This window comes from Habropoda laboriosa, unplaced genomic scaffold (genome assembly GCF_001263275.1).
Source record: "Habropoda laboriosa isolate 0110345459 unplaced genomic scaffold, ASM126327v1 scaffold64, whole genome shotgun sequence".
Taxonomy (NCBI): Eukaryota; Metazoa; Arthropoda; class Insecta; order Hymenoptera; family Apidae; genus Habropoda; species Habropoda laboriosa.
The window spans coordinates 898,837-910,626 of NW_017100183.1; the positions used below are offsets into that span (position 1 = coordinate 898,837).

At 49.0% G+C, this 11,790-nt stretch overlaps 1 protein-coding gene across 1 annotated transcript in view; it reads left to right on the forward strand.

Moving 5' to 3' along the window:
- Window positions 1–11,790, forward strand: part of LOC108579280 (protein turtle-like) — an 89,840-nt gene that overhangs the window by 465 nt on the left and 77,585 nt on the right. The window lies entirely within an intron of this gene.

The window sequence follows — 11,790 nt, forward strand, 5'->3', positions numbered from 1 at the left end:
ATTTTTATTTCGAACGGAAATTAGGGGAAAAAAGTCGAAGCCGCTTAATGGTCGTTGGTATCTTTGAGCGGTCGGTTGCGCATCCGGAAAGATTCAGGTCCTCTCGAGCCGAAGCGAAACGATGTTCTATCGCCCTCCTAACGACTCGCGAAAAATCTGAATACTATCTGAAGCGGGTGTTGCGGGAAAATAAGAAACGACGGCTAAGCATCGACCGGTTAAATGGCGCAAATACGAGTCGACAGGTCCGGCGGTGTTCGCCAGTTTCTCGCATATTTATCGCGGTGAATGTCATCTCTGCGGCAAAGTCGGGTATTACGGTTGTACGGCAGAAAGATACCTCGAGATCCATTTCGCCCCTCGTCGTCGTTCTTCGATCGTTTTATCACGCCAGACGGCGACTGTCGTCGCGGATCCTTTGGAAAAGTTGCAGGAACTCGGAGCAGTTGTCTGTTTCAGTAACAGGATCGAATTTCCTCGATTCGTCGTAGCTCTGTAACCGTTCCTGTGTTCTCTGTTGGACCGGATCAGTTTCATCGGGCGGTTCTTGTCGCAAATGCGCGACTTCCGGCGGAAAAGTTTGGGGCGAGGGAACTGCGCACGCGGCCGCGCCGTGCCAATTACGCCGTGAACAATGGATCTTTGAATTTTCTACCGGAAACAAGCGCCGAAATTAGCCGCGGGCCAATTATTTGCCCGATCGACAACTAACGCTTTTTTGTTGTTGCCGGCCGTATCGCGGGCTGAACACGGCTTGAATAAGCGTCATAACGGGAGAAAATAATTGACAGGCTTTACATTTCAATGGCGCGTTAATACGCTCGCTTACGGCGACCATTATAACGAGCAACTATACATGTATAGTTGGATAAACAGGATAAAAAGAGCAAATAATCGCGGGACAAATCCTCTCGCAGGTTCGAAAGAGCTTTTTAATGAACCCAAACGCTGGTTTCGAACGACACGTGAATCGTTTAAAAAAAGCAGGGGGTTACGCGTAAGAGCGGCGTCGTTTTCCCTGAAAAATCGATATTTATGGAGTTAGGCGAGTGGTTTCAGTTCTGGCCGAGTTACGTCCGCCGAATCGGTTAACACGAATTTAATATCGTGGGTCTTCCAGTTTGGACCGAGCGGCAAAACGGAGCACGGCCGTTTCGGCTTAATTCTTCCCTGAATTTCACCGGCCTCCTCTCCGCTGGCGTTATGATCCGCTCTCCGCGTGTACGTAGAGATCGCGAACAGACCTCTCCCGCGAATTCCCTCAAGTTCCTTTTGCGAAAACGCGCGTTAACGTTCCAGGCAGAATCGCGGGCTTCCGGCGCGATCTGTCTCGAACGACGACGACGAGAGTTTTATCAGGAACGACTGTGGTTATTTTGGGCAGAAAGCTATTGTTCGACCGGTTTCGAGCGCCTCGAATTTCTTGGTTTAGGCGGCAAACTCCGAGCTGTTGGATACCGAGTTATTAGCCGCATCTTGGCCAGAGTAATTACGCTCATTTACATTTTTAATTACTCGCGCCCGGCTATTTTCCCCGCGCGAGTTACTCAACGGGGGCGAGTGACGACGGGGGTAGAGAGTGAAAAAAAATAGAAGCGGCTGGGATTCCATTGTGAGGAGACCGCTTAACAACCGGCCGCTCTCTCTCTCCTCCGCGCGTACACGTTTCAACCTTTTCCCGAAGAGAAATTCGTTTCCACGGGTGTATTTTTATTTTCCGCGCGTTTTACCCCCGACCCGTGCCCCTTTTTCTCCCCACTTGTGCACCCCGTGAACCATTGACGTCACGCGGATTATCCTTCGTTGCGCGTTTCGCCACGTTCGAAGCTTCAATTTAAACGTCGCTTTAATCCGATAATTCTCTCCTTTGTACGTAAGCGTGCAATTATTTGCCGCGGATCGAGCTCGAAGCGTCGACCATCGAACACGCCGGACCGTGTTTCGCCCCGCTGCTTATCTTTTCTTTTCTTTTTCCAAACTCTTTCATCCCAATTTGTATCTCCACGCTGGAAATTTTCTTTGGAAACGGTCGCGTGTTCTCGCATTCCATTTACATTCTTAACGCAAACAGCATCACGGAGATCGAGGAGGAGGAGAGGAGGTTGCTTTCAATTAAGTCGAGCCGCGACCGTGGATTATGCTTGGAAATCCAAGCTCTTTCAGCCGTGGAACAGAGGGAGAGGGGAGAACGCGATCTTGAAAACGCGTGGCAAATACCAGCCACGGTTGCGGCGTAGGGTTGAAAACAGACGGAGACAGAGCGAAAGAGAGGTCTTTCCACTGTCCGCGATATTTAGCCTCCGCGTGGCGTCGTTCCGCTACATTGAGGCTCGGGAAAAAACCCCTTCGCGCGGCCAGAGAAACGGAAGAGGAAAATTACGTTTGGAGTGCCTTCATTTTTCGCGTTAGTCTGTCGCCTCTTCTCGTCGCGTTCTTTCTACGCTTCTGCCGGAATCTCGAACCTTTGTCTCGTTTTCAAAAATTCATCGCCGTCTCTTCCGGCGGTTCTCGCGAAGGAGCACAACCTGCGCTGCAAGCATCGAAGCAAGATAAATGCTAGAAAAATATAATAAAAAAATGACGAGAGAGGGGAACGCGCCGTTGATACGATATTTTTGCGAGGGAGAAAAGCAAAAGGTCCTTTTAAAGGATCCCTGAAAGCACGAATAAATCACGTCCCGCGGGCTTTCCCCCTGTGCTCCCTCCCCTCTCTCTCTCTCTCTCTGTTGGACCAGTGTCACCAACGGGTGGCACACAGGGAGATAGAAACGAGGACATGCTATGCACGTACAGGGTGTGTCAAAAGTAATGGTCGATGTCTGTTAACCAGGGCCAATGATACGAAACGCGTTTGCGTATGCGGATTTTAAGCTCGGTCCACGCGCGTCCATTCCGGTTCTTCCCACGGGACTCCCCTTTCTCGCGTTTTCACGTGGAAAACTCGCGCGCGACGACGCTTTTTCACGGTCCACCGGAAACTTGGACGGGAAAGTTGAAAGACGCGGTTTAGCCTAGATGCACTCGATACGAAAGAGGTGCACGGTGGGACGTTTCGCGATTTAACGAGGAACGATAACGGGTCGATTAACGAACGAGCTGAACGTCGCTTATTCCGGATCCTATCGTGAAAGTATTTCGATTTATGATCGCGCTCGACGGTGACGACGATTAATTCGGATGAATCGCAAACAACCGGAGAAAAGCTGCTCGCGTACGATTGGTCCGGCGTGGAATAATCCCTTGGAAATTACACATCGACGTACATACGCATCGTTGTTATTGCCTTCACAGGAGAAACGAAATCCTCGATGGCCAGAGCAAACGGGAACAAAAGGAAAATGGGGAAAAAGCAGCGTGAAGTCGGGCTAGAATTTTAGCAGGCAGTCGAGACCGATACGTTTCCACGTGGACACGGGCGTCCGCGTTGCGAGTGCAATTCCGTGCACGCGCGTCGTGGCTCTCCCCGACCGGCAAACAAATGCATTTCCCTCGACGCGGCGCGACGCGACGCGACGCGACGTGGTGTCTCGCCCAGCCCGAATTTCCACGTAAATCTGATCCCTGCCCTTTGCCGTTGCCACTGGATAATAACTTTCTTGACCTCGCCTCTAATCAAATTCCACGCAAACTCCCCCAAGCTGGATGTTACTTTATCAAGCGAAACGTGAATCACATAACTGAGATTCATCTTTTTTTAACAATTTTTCAACCGCTCGATAAGTCGTCGATCCCTTTTTTCATCCGTATTCCAGAGGTCGACGCACTTGTCACGGTCCCACCGAATCCTGGCCATTCTCGCAGCTTAATGGCTGTTTCTCTTAATTCCTTCGCTTTAACAGCCCCTTTCGCGGCGGGCAGAATTTACAGGCCGAAACAATCAGAACGAACGTATTTAATGGGCCCTCGTATCGGTGTGCCCCTTTTCGATTCTCCTGCACACACACTCGCGCTGTTGTGTATCGAATTTGGAAAATTCGCTGTAAACGTGGATGGGATGCAGAGTCGACGGTCGCATCCTCTCGCATTTAAAGTACGGAAGATTCCTAGTTTTCTCGTGGAACACGTCGCGCGCTGGTTCTCCGAGAGGAGCAATGTCAGGAACACGGGAGACCCGTTTGAGTATAACTCGGCGAATCGACGGGGGTTATATTTTGCCCGGCTCGAGAACCGAGTATACATGTCGATACGCTATCGCAAAAATCTCTCTTTCTCTTTTATAGTCCCTTATATCTAGACTTTTTACACGATAAATCGCGGTCGCTCTCCGAGGAAAATATCGCGATGGCTTTCGGTAGCATGTCTGTAGAAGTAATCAAGCGAGGACAAAAATGTCTCCGCGTTCCTTTAGACAAAGACACTAAGGCTTCCACCAGATGTGCCTGGTGTTCGCCTTCGAGTCAAGCACACTGCATTTCGTAGGTAGAAGCGGGGACCCCAGCTTTCCAAAGACATTTCCTCCGAGTCGAGGAACAGACAGAATATTCACAGTTGCAAAGACTATTTTATTTCCGTAACCCATTTCCAATACCGAATTGCTACTTTGTACTTGAGAAGCATACCGCGTTGAATAATTCGCAGCGGACAACCGTACGGTTGTGAAAAAGATGGTTCCATCTGCGATGGTGTAATAATCGCAGAGCTGGCGGTGTGTATAGAGACGAAGGTTCTCTCTCTGGACTTGCTGTACCAAACGCGGAATCGCGGCCGGGTCTTTTATTAAGCGGCTGTAAATCGTTCGGACCCTCGAAAAATCCAGGTACCGCTCTCTGTTTCACGGGCGGAGGAGAGAATACTTAGGGGTAGGGGTAAATCGTCGCGTCACCTGCATGCACCGGCGGAATTGATGCTCCTAACTCGGATCGACGCGGCGATAACATTTGCATGCGCCACGTGGGCCTGCACGTGAACGAGCAAACGTAACTAAATAACGAAATTTATGCGGCAACATTTCCCGACGTGGCCGCGACAAATTGTTCTATTAAAAAGTTTACGTCACCGGGGATAAACCGTCGATCCACACACCCATCTCCCGGCGTTTTCATATTTTTCGAATAAAGCCCTCTTCGAGCTCTCCGAATATCCTATTGAATACCGTGCTTTCGAATAGTGGTATTTAATGGTTTTTCGTAAATACCCGGTTATAGTGCGTTTTCATTCCTGGGCACGGAATTATTCCCGTTTGGAAGGTTATCGAAGGGAAGGGCCGAGTCGAGTTACTTCGTTATTCGCGGATTAACATCGTGGAAAAACAACTCGTTAGGTAGGTAGATCGGCTACTACCGGCTATTTTCGAATTGGTGAAGCGAAACTGGTTACGTGTGGTGAGACGACGACTATCACCTCGATAATCCGTGCGTTCGGACAGGTAAAAGTTAGCCCGACGCGTTTCGTCGATGTCGTGAGAATCGAACAGCTCTGTCCATAAACCCGCGTGCCTTCCGTGATAAACCGTTCACGTGCAAATCGCTCGTGAAGATTAACCTGACCGTTGGACGATCGACCGAATCGCCTCGCCGCGAGAAAACATAGTCTCGGCAACTGCGTCCGTAGCCGCGAACGGATACTTATCACATGGCACACTAAGATAGAGGAGCATGCGAAATGGCCACGTGCCGTGCACGATAACGGTCATTATTGCTTCCGTTGGCGAGAAACTGCATCGTCCGCGATATCCACGGAATCATTCTTCTCGCTGGAAATTAATCCAGCACCGGTTTGCCTTCCGTGTTCTCCCTGATCCAGACGACGCGAGCGCAATCTCTCGAGCTGGCTGGATTTTCTGGCCAGTCCTGCTCGAAATGGTAGCCTCTCCGCCGAGATTTCCAAGGAAAACCGCAACTAATTGGCGGACGCGACGCGCCTCGCGAGTAGTTTAAAATTTAAGGCTTCGTCAGTGGGTTGGGAGAGTAGCGCGGAACTTTAACCCCTTAACGGTCACATATTTCTCAACTTGACTGGTCAAAAACGATCAATTTTATCTTCCTTTTCTTTAATTGATCTCTTAGGCGTATAGAAATTTATCGCGACTTAAATAGAAAGGACAGAGCACTACGAAGAGAGAAAGAAAATTGCACTTTTTAATCGCAAGACACAGGCACGAGCGTTAATAGGTAACACAGGCTACGATTGAAATCTGGAGCGTTTAGCAGGGGGGTTATGGACGGTGAGGAATGGTGAATTAAACTGAAACTCTTTTACACTCTTTATCCCTTCAGGCTCTCCCTAAGAATGCCTCGTCTCGTTCCTTATTTCCGGGTCCCGTCCGCACGCTCCCCTCCCTCGCGGTCACGCTACGTTCTTTTTTACGTCGTGGCGACGATTCCACTGTGTCCTTTTATCGAAGGGAAGGGCCGAGTCGAGTTACTTCGTTATTCGCGGATTAACATCGTGGAAAAACAACTCGTTAGGTAGGTAGATCGGCTACTACCGGCTATTTTCGAATTGGTGAAGCGAAACTGGTTACGTGTGGTGAGACGACGACTATCACCTCGATAATCCGTGCGTTCGGACAGGTAAAAGTTAGCCCGACGCGTTTCGTCGATGTCGTGAGAATCGAACAGCACTGTCCATAAACCCGCGTGCCTTCCGTGATAAACCGTTCACGTGCAAATCGCTCGTGAAGATTAACCTGACCGTTGGACGATCGACCGAATCGCCTCGCCGCGAGAAAACATAGTCTCGGCAACTGCGTCCGTAGCCGCGAACGGATACTTATCACATGGCACACTAAGATAGAGGAGCATGCGAAATGGCCACGTGCCGTGCACGATAACGGTCATTATTGCTTCCGTTGGCGAGAAACTGCATCGTCCGCGATATCCACGGAATCATTCTTCTCGCTGGAAATTAATCCAGCACCGGTTTGCCTTCCGTGTTCTCCCTGATCCAGACAACGCGAGCGCAATCTCTCGAGCTGGCTGGATTTTCTGGCCAGTCCTGCTCGAAATGGTAGCCTCTCCGCCGAGATTTCCAAGGAAAACCGCAACTAATTGGCGGACGCGACGCGCCTCGCGAGTAGTTTAAAATTTAAGGCTTCGTCAGTGGGTTGGGAGAGTAGCGCGGAACTTTAACCCCTTAACGGTCACATATTTCTCAACTTGACTGGTCAAAAACGATCAATTTTATCTTCCTTTTCTTTAATTGATCTCTTAGGCGTATAGAAATTTATCGCGACTTAAATAGAAAGGACAGAGCACTACGAAGAGAGAAAGAAAATTGCACTTTTTAATCGCAAGACACAGGCACGAGCGTTAATAGGTAACACAGGCTACGATTGAAATCTGGAGCGTTTAGCAGGGGGGTTATGGACGGTGAGGAATGGTGAATTAAACTGAAACTCTTTTACACTCTTTATCCCTTCAGGCTCTCCCTAAGAATGCCTCGTCTCGTTCCTTATTTCCGGGTCCCGTCCGCACGCTCCCCTCCCTCGCGGTCACGCTACGTTCTTTTTTACGTCGTGGCGACGATTCCACTGTGTCCTTTCCTAAAACGACGGTTGGTCGCGTCTCGCTCTCGCCATGACTCCATATCGCTTACAAGCGGGATAGTTTGGAGTAAAAAGTGATTCGCAAATTTCATTGTCGAAGAAAGATCGATACAGGTAGAACACGTACGTCGCGACGTTACGTCATAGAAACGAATAATTCTCGCGATTGACTTACGTATCTCGGGGAAATACGGCAACGAATTGCCTCTGCATCCTGACATGGGGTTGGCGCGATACGTCGTTATCGGGCCGGCGAATGGAAACAATAACTCTGTTGTGCGAAAATATACGCGTCTACGAGGCTCCATTGTGAACGACACTTCCGATCACGGTAAACAATACTTCTCTATCCCGGGTACCGTGAATATGTTATCGGTTCGCATAGAGCGTCGGATAATATCTGAAAGCACGTTCCTATCACGTACAAGCGCGTTAACGGCGCGGAGTCGGAAGTTACATTCTACTTCCGACGCATTATTGTCGCTGCGAGTCTCCGTTACGCGCGATATCGTCCGCTCGTTATTGCTAAATGATAAATCCAGGGAGAAACGCTAATTTTCGGGTGTTCGCCTTCGCGCTCCCTTCCGACCATGTGTCATACTTGGCTCGAACGCGTGGAAATCTCACGTTGTTTCGTCGGTTCGTAGTTAGAAAATATCCCCGTTTTATTCAGGGAAATATCGAACGCGCGTCGGCGACCGTTGACAGGTTCCATCTACGTAAGCGATATTATCAATTCTTCCCATTGATCCGGTATGTCCAGCGAACCTGAAGTAAATGCTCCAAGTACGATATACATAAGCCGAGAGTATAAAAGCCTCGTAAAAATAGCCTCTCGAGTCTTTGCCCCCTGAACTCGAGCTTTCTCCAACTTTACGTTCCACGTAGAATGCAAAAACGATTTTGCAAATTTCTCACGAGCGAAAGTCTCCGTTGAACGTTGTATGTATACACGCCCGTATGCTTTTTCGCGGAATTTACATGGTAAAAGGATTTGTTTGTTACCGTCGGACGTAGCGAGGGAGCAGCGCGAGAGCAAGTCGGGAAAAAATTATATGTACGTACATATACGGCAGATCGAAAACCGCGATGTTCCGGTGACGCGCGATGCATTCGATATCGAGCGAATAAACTCGAGGATATTTCTGGCCGGTGCACGGGTTGTACCATGGGGCGGCGGACGATGCCTGACCACGGAAAATAATGAACAGGTCAACCGAGGCCGGCCTAGTATTGACACTCCGCGTTCATTTACATCGTAATGATTCCAAAGTGTCAGTGCTGTCAGGCGCACGATAACACGGCGCCGGACGGCTGACAGGAAGCGTGTGTAGGCGGGACGAAGGAGGGGAGGGTCGGAGGGACGGGAAGAGCGATTTCGCGGTCGGCTAAACAAATTATCGCATTTCGATAACGAGGCCACTCATAAAGTGGTGGTCCGGGCCTCCGACGTCCACCCTGCGCCAAAATCCTAAACGACAGCGGGACGTCTGCAGGATAGTAGGAAGAAGGTATAGTTGGTCGAAGCGATGATAAGGGGATCGAGACTCGTTTACGACTGTGTATTTAAAAAAATGACGATCTTTGTAGGAGGTGGTGTAACGTGATTAACTTTACTCAGGATGTCGCCGTTTTTCCAAAGCTGTTCAAAGCAAACCCCACTCCCTCTCTATTCTCCCGTGCCGGTTTCCTATTTTTTGGGGTATGGAGGCCCCGAGATACTACACTCGGCCATCCTGAACTGACATTCGCCCTCGAATGTCCTAAGAGTTGAACACCTTGACAAACTCAACACTTTCGGGTAGACTCCCCACACAGTGGCACTCTCAGCCGAAACTCTGTTTCTCAGAACTCTTTTGGGAGACGTGCAGCCCCCTCTCACACCGATGGGCACTTGGGTCTGGTCTCTGTCACTCGCGTAACTTTCTGTCACTCGTGCTGTAAACTGTCCCAAATGCCTACGCTTAATCCTTGACAGCTGCAAGGAGGTAACCGCGACGGAAGCTCAATACCGTGTATATAGCTTTAACGAAAGATCTGTTCAGAAATGACGCATGGTCCTGGATGCGACTACATCAGTCGGTGCCGCCGCTTAATGCTTTAATTTACGACCTCGCCACGTCGCTTCCACCGAGTGTACTACCGATAGAGAAAAGATTAACCGTGGGACCACTTGTATTGTATTCGAAACTAAGCCACGGAAGAAGGTGGGACGAAACAGTCGTTGGATGACTAGCGGCAGCGGTGGTCGCTTAGGCGATAACTATTGCTGGATGCAAATGCCTGCGCGTACAGTTAGCGTAAACGTTGGCTCTATCGATTGCGTGGAGCGTATAAACACGTTAAGGAAAGTGTGGACTGGAGTGGGAGGGGCTGGCTAGCGTTATTATAACAGGGACTTGTTTTTTCTTCCTTTCTTTCCTCGGCGGCGAACGTTCGACGTGAAATAATTAAAATGTTGGGAGGAGTGGGGGAGGTTCGTTAGGTCGATGGGGATCTTCGTTTTATTTTGCGTTGCGTTGCGCCGAGTACGCGTGCACCGAAAACATCCTCGATGCACCGACGAGAAAATACGTGTATTATACGTGCGGGAGGATTTTCTATTGATCGCGTGAAGGGAGGAGGTGCACTCGCGCCGTTGAAATATATGTATACAGTACTGCAAGTATTTATTGCATCACTCTGAAAGTTACGCGGTGTGTAGAATTTTCGTGGAGATACGATTGATTAAATTATTCTTATTCAACTTATTTCGACCGAGATAACGAGCTACGCATTTTTCCGTTAAATATCTGTTTCAGTTAATTTCAGACAAAGGTAGACGAACGAATGTTTCGTCGTAAAAATATTACTCAGAATATATTATATCGTATGGTGAACTTTAATTAATACTTTGGTAGAGATTTCCTCAAACCACACTCGCACCGATAACTTCCTGCAATTCGTTATCATTTTCAGCCTCTTGGTATTACGCGCTAGTAATAAGAGATGTATATGTGATAACACGTTTAATATCGGAGCGATGCGATAAATATTTTCAATACTGTATATCGGGAACGTAATCAATGTATACGGCCGTGTCTGGATGCTAAACTGGTAATTAATTGCACACGGCTAATACGTTGCGCGTGTAACGGAAGTGACTTGCGCGTCATCGATGCCCCGCCGATGCATGCTACGTTCCTGGCAACGACCCCTGACCCGGGCCAACCGGCGGTGCAGTGACGTTGCGGCGTGACGTCACTGAGTGCATCTGTGACGTCAAGAGGGTGCGGACCGGCTGGGTGGGGGCAATCTCATCCAGGTGAAACATTTTACGAATCGGGTCAAGTTGCTTAACCTCTCCCCCGCCTTCTCCATTTCGTTAGCTTAGCATTTATCCTCGTTCTCTCTCTTCCACGTCCAACTCTTTCCTCGACTTCAATTTTCTTCTTCTTCTGCTGCTATTTCTCATCTTTTCCGTTTCGAGAAGATTTTATCGTTGGGGCGACGTCAAACGACGTCTCTGAAAAATATACACCGTCGTGATTTCTAGCAGCTTTGGTGTATCGTCGCGATATACACCGTTAACTGTGCGCCTTTTCGACGTACCGCAAATATTTCGAGCAGAGAGAGAGAGAGAGAGAGAGAGAGAGAGAAAGAGGTATGCGGGTACAATAACCGAGGAAAACTTCTTCGCCGCTCGGTTTCTCCGTTTTCTGTCCAGCTAGTAGAGAAAAGCTTTGATCCGTTTGACCTCGAGTCGGGTCGAAAAGGGAAGTGCGGGTCCGCATCGGGCTTATTGGAAATAAAAGTACCTACTGGAGGTAAATTGAATGTGTCAGGATAGAGGGGAATGAAACCGATTTCCCTGAAAAGCGCGACCAAACTTATTTTAAAGGGTAAATCGCGTCGAAACGGGATAACACGAAGCTGCTCCTTTCGAAAATTTATACGATCGATTTAATCGTGGCCGTGCCAGCGTTTCTTCCTTTTTTTTTTTTTTTATTAATATTTACACGGAGAACACGTAGAGTGCGCGCGCGTGTGTGTATGTGCTACGAGATATTTCACCTGGTGCCCGCGAAACGCCCTGTGGAACGTTTTCTCTTCACGGTTCCTTTCCAACCGAGTATTTTTCTATTTCCAAAGCACCTCTATCAGGTGCTTTAAAACAATAACACGTCCATCTTGATTCCCCGTTCCATCTCTTCTCTCCGTTCACCCTCGACCCGTGTTTTTTCTAGCTCGTTTTTCTCCGATTTTCTTTCCACGTGTGTTTCGTCATGTTTCCATCAGCGACCCCCCGTGTCTCGCCACTTTGG